The 13,053-nt window shown below is 38.9% G+C and overlaps 1 protein-coding gene across 1 annotated transcript in view; it reads right to left on the reverse strand.

Annotated features, from left to right (window-relative positions):
* The window catches only part of shisa8b (shisa family member 8b), a 44,110-nt gene that overhangs the window by 22,888 nt on the left and 8,169 nt on the right, over positions 1-13,053 (reverse strand). The window lies entirely within an intron of this gene.

Here is a 13,053-nt window from a genome sequence, read left to right on the forward strand (position 1 = left end):
AACCAGTGCATTTACACTACATTGAGTACAAGTGGAGGTCGCCTGTGTTTTAATTTAGTTTTTTCTGCACTGAACTGGGTTTGACTGCTGCCCCAGCAGAACATTCCTGTCATGTGCGACAAGAAGACCATTGGTTTAAATGGGACAGTGGCAGCCACCGTTATGATTGGCTCATGGGACACAAGAAAGATTATTTTGACCACGGTGAACACACATAAATGTGATTGCATTTGTTGTGGCAGTTGACAGTTTATTGTAGATAACAACTGCATTGAAAATAGGAATATTGACTCTCAAGTGTGGTTTATCAAACTTACATTTACCTTTTTTAAGCCATCAAAACCTGGAGGGACATCACTTTTCTTGCGCTGCTTTCAGACGTCTTTCACAAGTATTCATGCTTCTGAGCCCTGAAGAAACTTGTTTGATTTGGGAAAAAATAAAATAAAAAAAAAATATATATAGATACACATATAAAAATCCCCTTTCCAGGTAATTTCCTTTTTTTAAATTTTTTTTTTATGTATTTATTTTTTTCCTTTTTTAAATGTTTTTTTAAAAAAAATTTTTATTCATTATTTATTTTACAAATTTTCAGGTAATTTTCTTGTACTTGTTACTATTTTCTTGCTATGCCATGTTTTTGAATGAAATCAAGTCAGTTTGCGTTAATTGAACTTATTAGGATATAAGTATTTTAGAAATAATGCACGCCTGATATTCTAGTGTTTTTTGTCACACTAGCGCTGATGCTGTTGTGCTAAACATCATGCCTCCTTTTTTTCTGCAATGCCGGCATGCTGTCTAAAATCACACATTGCAAGTCGATTCCCCAACATCGGTGCCTTCTTTTTTTCCCAGTTCACCTGTAGGAAGTTGGCAAACAGTGTCTGAAAGTGCCATGGTGAGATGACGCCTTGGAAAATATGGGAGGCAGGTTGGTCGAGCTTTGGCAACAGCATACTGTACATGCCTCCATGATGTTTGCTCCTCCTCACAACCAATAAGAACAGAAGAAACATTGGCAATAATGCATCATTGAAAACTGTATTAATGTAATGTTAAAGACCCAACAAACTGCTACCTGCCTCAGAGCTTTCTAACAAATCTTTATTGGCAATTGTCAATATCCAGAACAGTTGGGAGGGGCCATTGTATTTTCTGCTTTACGTGCACAGTGAAACTCAGATTGTAGCTTGACTGTAAAGTGGCGGTGCATAAAGCTTTTGCTTTATATTGCAGACAGTTTACTCATACAGCAGGAGTTGGCATGTGCTGGATTTGAAACACTCCTAAAACAGGCTCAAATCGTACATTTTATGCCAAGTTTATCCAAGTATAACTTTAATGCCCAGCTTGAACTAACTATGCTGCTTTGCCAATATTTGGCTGATGTTGGCTTGATTTTTTGTGGTTTTGTAATGTATCTGGTATTGCGTTCCATGTGAGAGACAGTGAAACCGCTTTTATAATTTTGATGAGCTATTTGTGTCATGAGACCTTTTAGGAAGAGGTTTTGTTTCACTATGAAACTGAGCTAGAGAACTGTTTTTAACTATGAAACTGAGCTAGAGAACTGTTTTTAAGTTTTCTTTTTTCTACTGCATCTTAAAATCATCATCCTAAATGACTGCTTTTTGTTTTGCCAATCTTTTCTTGCTGAAACAAATTTTCATTAAAAGGGGCCTATCTCTGTGCCATGTGTTTATATGTGTTTTTGGTCTTTGTGTCCTCCACAATAAAATCCAGTCAGCTGTGTTTGACTAGCGGCCTTTAAGCTGAGCAACATACGGGCGAGATTTTCTGCAATATGGTCATGTTTGGACTCCGGGCTTGTTGTGTTTGGATGCAAGAAATGCAAAAGGAGTGACAGCATCTCATACACACAGACACACACACAAATTCCTGTACTTCCTCATACTTTCCATTTGCTTCATTAATATACTATCAGTTAAATTGGCTCACTTGCCGACCACCCCAACCTCTTTCTCACAGCTGATGACACCTCCCTCTCTGCACACACACACACACACACACACACACACACACACACACACACACACACAGGCATACTCATCACTTTGAATAAACACATTTCCTCTCACTGCATTTGCTGAATTTACAGTGTTGATGGTATTCACTCCCTTGATCAATAATTCAAACACTGGTGCCTCTGTTTCGCTAACGAAGCTCATGTGTTTAGCCCCTTCTACACACACACACATACACACACATGCACAGGTACACAACCTAAAGTACGACCAACCTGACAACAACAGCTGGGGGCAGTGTGTTCACACTTAACCTGACAAATAGAAAAGTGAGTCCCTTTGGCCACTTCTCTGATCGGATCCTGTTTGTGTAACCGTGTCACACAAAACGTCTCCTGCAGGGATTTTGGTGACAGCGTGAAGCTGCTTCAGTGTCAGATTTCATAATCATGCTCTTTTTATCAGCCACACGTATCTCATGTGGACAAACGTGTGTATAGTTTGTGCTAATGTTTGCATATATGACCTTTATGTTTAACTGTTAAGGACTAATCCACCCCAAAACATAACATTTTTGTTGTAAATATATTTGGACTGTCAAACAATGCATTTTAAAAGAAATTTACTGTATCATCTTCAATTTTAGAATTTTTTTTTCATATCAGTGCCGGACTGTTCGGTATGCAGTTACTCCGAAATAATGTTGATGACTCACTGACGTTCAGTGATCCCCGGTTAATACGACAGCATTTGTGCTTTTCAGGAGTTCAAGTTTAATTGCTTTCTCTGATTCATACAGATCCTGTATGCATGAAACTATTGCTCCCCGAGATGGTAGGACACATGACTGTTGATAACTTCCCAACCTGAGGATGTCACTTAGACCTTCCACAGTGTGGACTGGTTTGCATTCAGTTTCCACCCAGTTAGAAGCACTGTAGTTAACTTCTATTTAGTTTCATCCACAGGTCTGTGGAGATTCTCACACTCCAGAATAGTGCTTTGGCAACTTTGGCGATGCAGTTACCCACTCACATCAGTCTGATTAGCTGCAGTGTGCTAAACTTGTAGGTGGTAGCAAAAAAAGGGAAGTACTCCAGTAATATTTGAACATATATTTTGACACAAAGTGATTATTACTTTTTCATTGTCAACTGAGCTGTCTGGGAGTTTTTAAAATGAAATGAGCCATTCATGCAGTGGTTTCATTATTTCATTACTTCCCATAACTGCAGAGGCAGGAAGCGATGGGGTGACTTGACTGGAGTTGAAGGGACAAAATAGCAGCACGATTAACGCACTTTAGAAAAAAAAGCATTATGTTTGGACTAGGCTTGTGCAGTAACACTGTATAATGATAAAACGGTATACCATTGTACTTAGAAATCTTTGAAGTATGTTTTTCCATAGCAGTAATAGAGCTCAGTCTCCAGTCTTTACTGGTGGAACAGGCAGCTGAACTGAAAGATCGTGACACCTAGTGATGAAGGTATAAGTTACAGGACTGTAAACAGCTGACGGCCAGCAATGGCGTGTTTTTTACATCTAACTTGGTGAAATAAGGATTTATTTTGACTAAACGCAAACTGGTGATTGTTTGAGCAATTAACTTGCTAACTTGATCACTAGCAGGAAGAACCAAGATGGTTTGGGTGAGTTTTGTTTTGTTTTTGTTGAATTTTTTTTATGAAAAATTAACAATAAAATTAAGCCTTGCCAGTCTTTCATGACATAAAAATAATTTTAAAAGTTGTACAGTTGTATTTCTGTGTTGATTAAGGAAAGTATGTGTGTCATATACCATATACAACTGTGAAATTTCAGGAAATTATAAAGGTATGAAAAATTACATACTGCCCAACCTTTGTTCGGACCTTAATTGCATCACAATTAACATGTTAATGCTGACAGTCCTGAAATATAGTGATGACTGGTATTGTATTTGTGGGCCTGTTTTTGCACCTCTGTGTTAATTACTCAAGAAATCCTGGGAAAAGCAGTCAATCACTAACTACAGTGTGACATAAGACATTTCAAAGGAAGCCAAAAAGATACATTACAACAAGAAATACGACCATAAAGTGACACATTTATGAGTTACACTCTAAGCCTTATTTTGTAACGGAATATTATATTCATTCATTCAAATCAATTCAGATCCTAATCATCTTATTGAGAATCCTTTTATAAACACTGTGCATGCGTGTGTGTTAGATTATGATGTGAGTTTGTCCCCCACAACAAAAAGACTTTCAACGCCTCCTGATCTCTGTTCTTCGTCTGCAAAGATCTCTGTTCTTATTTCATCACTTTTCAATTCTTTTTCCTTTGAGTCCTCTTTCTTTCTGCCCCCTCCTCACCTAAACTCAGCCCTAAATCTGTCTCTTTCTCCTCTTCTCCGTCTTTAAACCATATCGTTTGTCTCCCTCTCCTCCAGTCTCTCTCCCTGCTCCTCATCCTCTCTCTGACTCATTGCCGTGCACAGCCTCAGGCCTCCACGCACTCTTCTCTTGGCTCGCCGCTCAAACAACTTGCTGATTTGGACTTTTAATCTGCAACAAAAACTGCACCTGTCTCGGGGCTATATAGTGTTTATGGAGCGTTGGCTGAGCTTCATGAGAGTTTCTGCGGATGCCTTTGAAAGAGCGAAGATGGCCATGCAGCTGGTTAAAAGATTAAGACTCGCAGGGTGGGATGGATCGACAGAAATAGCTGTTGGTGGCTTCAGACAATGACGCCCAAATCAGTAAAGTATGACTAAACAGGTGCATGTTAATAAAGTGCAGCCTGGATCATTTTTCATTTACTCTCAGTACCTTTAAGCTGTAATTACAGTTTGTCATCCAGGTGTGTATAAGTTTTTAGTTTCACCAAAAATAAAAGGTTTTGCATGTCTCTTCAACAACTACCACAAAGAAGTCACTTAATATCAGAAAGAAATTTGTTAGTGTGTGTTTATGGCACTCACTAGCTGCTTTTAAACTGCCTCTTCAAGGCGGGAATATTGCACTGTTATGCTGCCTTGCTTTCTTGCTGCCTCGCCATTTCCTATAAAAGGTAAGGTCATGTCGCCTTTGAGCCAGCAAGAGAGTTAATAACAGTGCAAAAGAGGTCCATGTAAAAGGGACAGCTGGTTACACAAGATCGTGAGAGGGACAGGTGTGATGTTTTAAAAAGCAGCCAGCAGCAGCTGGCAGAGAAGAAGAAAAATGACAGTAAAGGTCTGCAAATTGGGAAAACAATGAAGTCCAGAAGCTCCTTACCCACTGAGCAGAGTACTAGATCAGCCCCCATTTAACAGGGACATTAACTGATTGAGACTGACATGTCATTGTTATTGTTTATAAAGCTCTGCTGAGGCGTATGTTAAATGTCACACTAGAGTCAGACGCTGTTGTGTTAAATGTTATGCCCATCACACCTCCTTTCTTTCACCTATGTTGGCATGCTGTCTAAAATCACACACTGGAGGGGCATGATGCTGCTGTCATTTGGTTCTGTGTAAAAAAGCAAAGGAGGTGTAAAGAAGCTCCATCAAAATTGAATTCTCAATTGGTTATAGGTTTGGGTCTAGATGTGACGATGTCTGGGTACGGAACGTAACCGTGATGTCTAATATTGGTTTGTGGACCTCAGTTGAAAGCCTCGAGTTCTGCATTTTGATGATTGCCATCTTGGTTTTTTGGAGCCAGAAGTGACCATATTTAGATGAAAGGATGGAGCTCTGCAGGTAGCAGGGTTGGATCTGACTGAGACTGAGGACACTATAGGCAGAATGCCTGTCACTCGAAACAGCCAGCTCTTAAATATGCATAAAATCAAACCTTAATAAAATATAAACAGGTGAGATGAATAAAAATCCACCCTTTGTACTGTTGTCCTGAATGTTGAAATTAGATACAGGGACCAAATCTGTTTTTTGTACCAGGCTGTAAACATTTGTTTATTTCTGTGGGGTATTTTAATATGGGACACTTTGGGGACTGACTTGCTCTTGAAGCCAGCCTCAAGTGGTCATTAGAGGAACTGCAGATTTTGGCTTGTGTGCTTAGCTTCATTTTTAAACCCGGAGGTCACCACAGTTATGGACCCTGTTTGCAGTCCACCTATTAGTGACGTTTGGGGATGATGGGGATGAGGAGATATCACATTCATGGCAATGAGATAAACTGAGAGTTAGACAGACAAACAACCCAAAAACATAATGCCTTGAGCTGCAGCTTTTTTAAAATTTTTTACTAATTTACTAATACTAATTCAGGCAGAAAATAATTTCTTTTTTCCTGTGACAAAGCAATCACTGCTGGAAACTTTAAGGATTATATGAAATATAAACATTCAATATGTAAGCTTCAGGTTACTCCTCCCCATGACTCTTTTTACTCTAAAGCATGTTATGTAAGGTTATGTGCCTGAGATCTGTGGGATCCTCTCCCATCACATTACAGCCACACTGAGATGAGACTTTGCTAATGTCCTGTAACAATCAATTACTGCACCCAGATCAGCCCCATCAGAGCACACAGCCAATGATTAGTTAATATTACAGGAACTCTCCAAACAAAGAAATCCTCTCTGTCTCTCTCTCTGCATTGATTACTCTAATGTAAAATGTCCTGAATACGTACTTTCAGGACATACAGTACATATTTCCTGTCTGTCCTCATGTCCTGTTCATGCATTAACACACACATTATTGATCCTGAAACATGTGGTTGCACCATTTTATCTCCGCGGTTGCAGTTAAATGAAAAATAGTTAGTGTTCCTTTATTTTTTGCTGATAATAGCCTGGTATGAAAGTTGTATGACAAAGAAGCTTCTGGCGCCTGAGTAACAAACAAACTCTGACAGATAACAGTCCCTATTTTTAGTGACAGATACTACTACAAGCTGTCACACACCCGTAAACACACACAGTGATGATGTCCCTCCACTGGACTCCTCTGGTCAAAATCCCTTTCCAGCTTCTACTCTCTTAGAAATAAGAGTGCAAACTGGAACCAGAAAGGGTTCTTTGGCTTGTCCTCATAGGAAGACCCTTTTTGGTTTCTGGTAGAACCATAAATAAATGTGCACTTGGAACCACCTTTCATATGGTTCTACCTACAACCCAACATAGAGGGTTATACCAAGAGCCATCTGTGAAAGTGCTAACCAGAACTCCCTATTGGATGTTCAACAGAGAACCTTTCTAGGGTATAATGGTTCCACCCAGAACCCTTTTTTGGGGTTTCTACCCAGTACCTTTCTATTTTTAAAGCCCAGTTCAAACCAAAGATTTACCACCAGATGATTTGGAACATGCAACTACTTGCAGAGCGCTGTTCTGCAACGCTCTGGAAACCTGCCGATTTACACCAATGAAGCTATATAAGATGTATATCATCTCTATAGGAATGAGTCTCTGTTCTTCTGCTCTGATTCAAGCATTTTGGCTTATTTTGGTTTAGAATGTGAATGACGATCTGTGATAGTGACTACTGGCCACAGTTGCATTTGTAGTAATGATGAAACGGCGATAAACAGGAAACTAAACACACTTTAGATGGACCGTATTTATAATAAATATGCAACAATATAAATAACCAATGGCAATGAATTAATGACTGTGTGTGTGGGTGTGTGGCATGTGCACATACAGTGGGCAGCAGCAGTGGCTCACCGTCAGACACCGGTGCACCGTTAGGACACTGTCTGCAGTTGTTTTGACTTGTTCTAAAGTCAGCCGCTGAGGATTTCACCAGCTGTGCCACAGGTGACACCATCAACCGTGTTGAGTTGAGACCGGCCAGTTTACACCGTTGCAACTTTTCTCTACAACATTCTAAAACCACTGTCTCCTTGCAAACCATTGGTTTGAACTGGGCTTGAGGGTGCTAAAATGTACCCACTTCGGGCGTCCTAGTGAGAATCCTTTTACATGCCAAGGTTTTCATATACAATCCACCTAGGAAGGCTTTTAAATAGTGATTGATCATATTATCCATAGTTCTACATCCCACTAATCTTAATTTAACAGTTTAGACTGAGGCTGAGGGAACCACGTCCAGCAGCATTGGGATTCATGTGGATCTTATTTCTAAGAGTGCAGAGACATCCATCACATGATTTATCTATAAAAACAAAACCTTCAGATAATCCAATGAAAAAGTAAAATGACAGTGGCAGATATCTGCATGTCACAATCGATTTATTCCCCCTCTGTTGTCTCTGCTCTCTTGTCACTCACTGCTCTCTCTTTTCATCAGTTAAAGCCAGTTTTGCTGTCACTGACGATTACTGATGAAGAGAAAATGACAACTTTCATCTTTAACACACATACAAAAGCAGTTTTGTGTTTCTGTAGTGGGGCATGATTTTAGATTTTTTTCATGGCATGTCTGTCCAATTGGCATTTAAATTTAATGTGATTTTTTTATTTGTACACTGATTTTGTACAACGCATAAATGACGTCAAATGCATTTTTAATGTGCTTTTCTGTCATTTAACTGCCTCAAAATCCACAGAGTGGATGAGGCATTTACGCCTACATCTAAATCTGCCTGCTAATTTAGTAGACATGTATACAGTGTGCCTGACAAACAGGATTAATGATGACACATATGATGATATTTCAGTTTTAAAATAACCTACATACAGTATTATTGTTCAGCTATTAGATGCAGGCAGAATCTGTGTGGTTTAATGCTTAGAGAGCAAACATGAAAAACTCGTAACTTTGTCTTCAATTCAAAAAATTTATTTTGTTGCCCATAGTTCATAATTTTTCTGATTGTTCTTATACTAATTGTATACAGTATGTCTAATTTTAAATGTGCAGTTTTCACTTTTTTAACCTCTATTTTTCTGTTCTTATTTCTGTCTTTGTGTTGCTGCAACACCTGAATTTCCCCTCATCTCATCTCATCTCATCTCATCTCATCTCATCTCATCTCATCTCATCTCATCTCATCTCATCTCATCTCATCTCATCTCATCTCATCTCATCTCATCTCATCTCATCTCATCTCATCTCATCTCATCTCATCTCATCTCATCTCATCTTTAAAACTGGCACAAACGTCGACTTAGACTCAACGATGAACTGATTCGATTTTGGTGGTCCAAAGTCAGGGTCACTTTTACCTTGGGCCCAGCTAATTCTCGTAAACACAATATCTCAACAAGGCCTCAAGGGAAATTCTTCAAATATGGCACAAACGTCCACTTGGACTCAACATTATAGTGATTACAATTTGATGGTTGAAGGTCACTGTGATCTTACAACACATTTCTTGGCCTTAACTCAAGATTTCATACACTAATTATGACAAAAATTCACACAAATAATAAAGTTGTTATTTTATATCCAAAAGGTCAAAGGTGAACTTCATAATGTTCTGCAAAGGCAGTTTTTTGGCCATTGGTCAACATCATAACTCAGGAACAGAAGCGGAGATATTTGGTCAGATACTGAAGTGATGTGTGGGAAGTTTCTTTTTCCTTTAAAGGTGTGCAATGTGGTTTTATTGCAATTAATTTTGCATCTTCAGGAGTTGTGTTTTCATGGTAACAAGCTAACCTGTTTAACTTGCTTTTTCACAAAAAATGCTGCATTGGTTTTTTGTCTTTTTTAATATTCATTTTTTTGGCGACCTTGAAAACAGCAGAAACTTGGTTCTATAGTGATTCTTCAGTTGTCAAGTATCCCATATTGTTTTGTGGAGTATTATTCAGCTGTCTGATGCAGGCACCATCTGAGTGGTTTATGCTAACGAGCTAACTTGTAGCCTCTCCCTCTGCTACAGTCGCTGCCAAGTGCTTTCTTTATTCAGCCACCTTGAAAATGGAAGAAATGCAGTTTTGTGCTAAATTAAAAGTTTCCAAGTAGCTAACATAGTTACCCGGGTTGTTTATAGCTGGTTTTCATGCCTGTTTGAAACTGTAGACAGATGGCCCATTAGAAGTTTGGGAGTGGAATGAAATGGAGCCACAGGGGCCAACTCACTGTGTGACTGCCGGTCCTATGAACTTCACTTTTGACTGATATGGGTTTGACTCTGACAGACAAAATGCTCATCTTGGAATCAACTATTTTATACAGCCTTAAAAATGGAAACGACATCTTCAAGGTATGACAGATGAAAAGCTGCCAATCTTTTCAGATGTCAACCATCTTTTGCTTCCCCCTTGACAAACAGACCAACTACAAAGACAAACACAAACAGCCAAACCCTTGAGTCAGTAGGCGCTGACCCACATTAAAGTGTGTGTGGGCCCAGCAAAGCCCGGCAGGACTGACGAGGGGCAAGTTGCGAAGAAGGGAGGAAGGTAAATCAGCTGGAGGGTGAGAATTGTCACATCTGATACAGCCAGGAAGCTGTCAACTTGTATGTCCTTTCACTTTGGGAGGAACTGCGGCAAGTGGTGACGCAGCCACACACGTGTGCTTTAACACATTTACTTGCAAGCGAACATGCATGCAGACATGCTCTCACACACACACACACACACACACACACACACACACACACACACACACACACACACACACAGACAGTGGTGACAGGTGAGAGGTGATGGAGAGTGACAGCTCAACCCTGGAGGTGATCAGAAGGCAACAGAGATTTAGGGGAGCTGAGAAAGTAGAGCAGAGGAAGAAACTTTGAGGAAACTTGCTGAAAACTTCTGTGTTTTTTCACTTTGTATTTTCTCACATGGCAGGTATTTAGGGCTGGTGTGATTTATTTCCTTGCCTGAGGTCTCTTTTTTCCCTTGCCTAAAACCAGATGAAGTCTAGAAACTAGTGACAACAAACAGGTGGAGAAAAAGGGCAATAGATGTGTGTATTCTTGAATTTGTCGATGCATGCCTACAAGAGATATCTGTGAAATAAGAATATATAGGACAAAATGTGCTGAAAATCAATGTTTTTATCATTTAAAGGTTCGATGTGCAGGATTTAGGGGGACACATAATTATGTTTTCGTTAGTTTATAATTACCTGAAAAATAGGATTCACTGTATTTTTGTTACCATAGAATGAGCAGTTTATATCTGGGAGCCGGCCCTATGTTGTTTCTGCCGTCCCTAAATAGGGACATTCACGTTTTTGCGTCAGCCGCTGTAGTTTTCCTACACTTGACACACAGAAGAAGTTTCACCTAGTTGCAGTATGTAACCTCATTGCTAGATGCCACTAAATCCCAAACACCAGACCTCCAACACTAGATTTTACTTTGGTGATTAGTTGATGAAGTTTTTTGGATGTTTTCATGTGTGTGTGACTTTTCTTACCTATGGCTGGGCAATATAGTGACTTTGTATAATATATTGGTATATTTTCAAGCAAAATATAGATTTAGGCAATACCGTTTTGATCAATATCGGGTCAAGTTGCATTATGTAACACTGTTCTTCCGAAAAGCCATGTCAGAGTCTCTTCTCTCCGCACAGCTCCACTCAATTGACTCACTTCATAGTGCTGTAAACATTTAAATCTCTGTAGCTCCAGCGGTGTGTGCAAATGAACATACATCCCTAAATCCCTCCGAATAATTTCTTAAATATTGTGTATTGTCGTGCAGCCTGAAAATACCAAGATATTAAGTTTTTCCATATGCCCAGCACTACTAAAGGCTCATACAACATATGTAAGGCACGTGCACAGACAGATCCCAAGTATGCCCTTTTGGCCCTCTGGCTGAGCACCCTTTTTGCAAAATTTTTTTTTTCTTTTTCTTTTTCTAATTTCTATTTTATTTTATTCTATATCTTGTGAATGAGACACTGTTTTGGGGAAAACTTCCTGACCATTTTATGCAACCTAGAAGATGAACTCATGTAATGTGTTGATTTATCTATGCCAATTAGACTACACATTGATAACAATCTTTGTGTGTCTCCATCTTATTCTGAGAGAGATTACATTAAATATAGGTATCACTTTCTAAGAAGACATGCTTTATAAAGCTTTCCAAGTTCAATAGTAGGACTGAAACTTTTGAGTTTTTTTTTTAGAAAGCAACTATATCTATTTCCCTCACCATGCCCATATTCAAGTCACACAGTCTTCACTTTCAACCTCAAAGTCTAGATCTTCTGACTGTTCCTCCACATTTTATTCACTGTTTTAGAGTCTACAGGGTTAAGTGAATTTTTTGCCTTTTTTATGTTTATGTCACACACAAATAATGTATTTTTTTGAAATCTCATTGTCTGGCCCATCAGTTTGTACTTGACTTAGCTGTCTGAATTTCTGCTGGTAGCTGCACAGGAGTATGTCTGCGCTTCCTGGAACATTTGGGACAGTGGTGTTTATAGTTTCTTTTATAAATCAATAAAAAGTGGACAAAAACAAGACAAAGGCTTTTCCTAACTGAATAAGACCAACTGTGAGGGCACAGAGTGACTGTTTACATTTCAACCCCTGAGCACAGATTCAAGAGCCTCAATAGACCTATAAGCTAGCAGATGTTAACCACATTCAGCTGATAGGTGCCACTGAAATGAAGACTTGAAAGATCAGCCATATTCCATATCTCAGTCATTTATGAAAATATAATATATTTTACAGATACTTCCAGTTTTCTTAAAGAAATGTGTGAACAAGTTACATAGTAAATATATGCTGTTTAATTTTTTTTATTATTTTAGCCCAGAACAACAGCTCTGTCCCAACTGTCCTGGTTGGGACAGAGCTAATATAATGGCAAATGAATGATCAATAATAATCCACTGATAATTGCTAAGTTATAAAAAAAAAAATCCCATCCTGGTTGCTGCCCATTATTTTAACTTGCTTTGTTGTCATTTTTGACAGGCCCTTTAACTTATCATACAATAATTGTTCAGACCATTCTGACAAAATGCAGTTATTAAGAAGTTATTAACATGAATCCCTATTATTATTATTATATAATGTGTGGCCAACTTCTTTAACTGCAGATCTGATGTCTCATTCCAAACGGAGAATCTCTTGAACTCCTTATCAACGACTTAATCGCTTTCTAACAAGACATCGAGTCTGCAGTTCTGAATGTGAGTCATTAGAAAGTGTCATGAGTTTCTCACTTTCTAA

The sequence above is a fragment of the Plectropomus leopardus genome, chromosome 19 (assembly GCF_026936395.1).
Source record: "Plectropomus leopardus strain MGB_pleo_1.0 chromosome 19, ASM2693639v1, whole genome shotgun sequence".
In the NCBI taxonomy this organism is placed as follows: Eukaryota; Metazoa; Chordata; class Actinopteri; order Perciformes; family Serranidae; genus Plectropomus; species Plectropomus leopardus.